We start from the raw sequence: 1,954 nt of genomic DNA, 5'->3' as shown, positions 1-1,954 counted from the left end.
TCTGCAGTTATGCAGCCCCATTTGCAAACTGGAATGCACTGTGTATTCCCACACATATCAATTGAGCTATCAGTAATTTTTAAACCAGCATCAACTTTTTTGGCAATTTGAGCAACATTAGCTTGTCACAGTTACTCCCTGTGTGCATCAGTGAGACTTGGCCAGTGATGACCCTGTCACTGGCTCACCACTCTTTCTTCCTTGGACCATTTTGATAGATACTGACCACTGCAGACCAGGAAACTCCCACAAGAACTGCAGTTTTGGAGATGCTCTAACCCATCTAGTCACATCACAATTTGGCCCATTTTTCCTGCTTCTAACACATCAACGTTGGGACCTACATGTTCACTTGTTCGCTGATATAGCCCACTCACTAACAGTTGCTATCATGAAGAAATGTCAGTGTTATTCACTTCACCTGTCAGTGCTCATGTTATACCTGATCAGTGAATTGCACTGGAGCAGCCCTTGAATTTATATAAGAGTTCATAATTGAACCACTTATTTTACTTGTAAATAAAACCACTAATTGCTCAGCTGTACCGGTGATGTGAATGGTTAAATAAACCATAAAGCCATAAATAAAGTCAAACACCACAGTCTGTTTTTTTAAACCGAAGTTGTATTCAACACATTTGTAAATATCATGTTTACAGAACATTCGGATTGTGTACAAGACTTAACTCTTCCACCAAAGAATGCAGTAATACCAGCAGAGAGCCCAAGTGGGGGGGGGTTGTCCCACTCCCGCTGCAGTGAAGATGACAGATCAGTTTTAAAGGTGGTGTAAGTTGGCGGTGAGCGTTATTGTTTCAGGACAGCGACTCGAGCTCAATAATGTCTCAGAAGGGCTGTTTGAACGGAACATCAATTATTCATCCTCTCATATGTACAGTCTCTTTGACAGCTGCTTCACACGCTCCCGTCAAATCTGCTGTATCAGTGGAATCTGTCTCCTCATCGTCCTTCTCCGTCAGCAGAGGACGGCGCGTGCACCAGACACAGACATCCGTTTTTCGATTCAGGGACCGAACTCACGGGGACCGGAGTAAATGGAGCGTTTTGTCAAAATAATTTACGGAAGACTATTTGTGAATCACACTTAAAGTGAAAGGTTTTTCTATTTCTCAGCCAACAAAGTTCACTAATACACAGAAGCATTCCGAGAAGGGTATGAAAAACAAATCTGCAATTGTGGATATTTAACACATTTTACTATAAAAAAACATAATTTATCAAATCTCAGTAGAATTGTGTTGGAAAGTAAAACCTTTCACATATGATGATGGAAGGTAGTGCAATATAAGAGATCATATGGTAAACTTCAATGAACAATTCATTCCCATTAAATGCAAACTTGACCTTAAAGGGGACCTTTTTGCTTTTCCTTCTTTTCTATCACACGAACATATTTTATGTTATTCACTATGTCAAGGAAGGAAATCATTTTCATGAACTAAGCAGGATACGGTAAGTAGGCATTATTTTGAACTGTGAATCGTATGACGTTGCTCATTTAAGAGTTCAAGAATAAAAATACGGAGTGAGAATGAGCAGAATGGGTCCCCTTTAAGAGCATTTTGTCCGAGGCCAGCAGCTTAGCTGAACCTACAAAACCATTTACTAGAAGGTGATTTGCAGCACACGCTAGTTCCCAATTGGAAGCTTGGTTGAAGCTACAAGGAATAGCTGTTTGGAAAAGTAACTGATTAAACTATTCGTTTTACTTTTCTGGATTAGATGACACAGCTATTTTCCACAAACGTTTCATATCATCGCGGCAAAGTGCTCTTCCCAAAATTGGCACTCCAGCGATGCACTGTATGATATATTAAGTGGAAACATTTACATCTAAGTTCTAGGGTAATAAAACTATTAGTGATTTAATAAATTTGTTGAATTTAAAATAAATAATTGATTTAATGCTAATGGAGTTTTTTTAAATAAAAGA

Source organism: Pundamilia nyererei, unplaced genomic scaffold (genome assembly GCF_000239375.1).
Source record: "Pundamilia nyererei isolate P.nyererei 1_Seehausen unplaced genomic scaffold, PunNye1.0 scaffold00029, whole genome shotgun sequence".
NCBI lineage: Eukaryota > Metazoa > Chordata > Actinopteri > Cichliformes > Cichlidae > Pundamilia > Pundamilia nyererei.
This window is presented reverse-complemented; position numbering follows the sequence as displayed.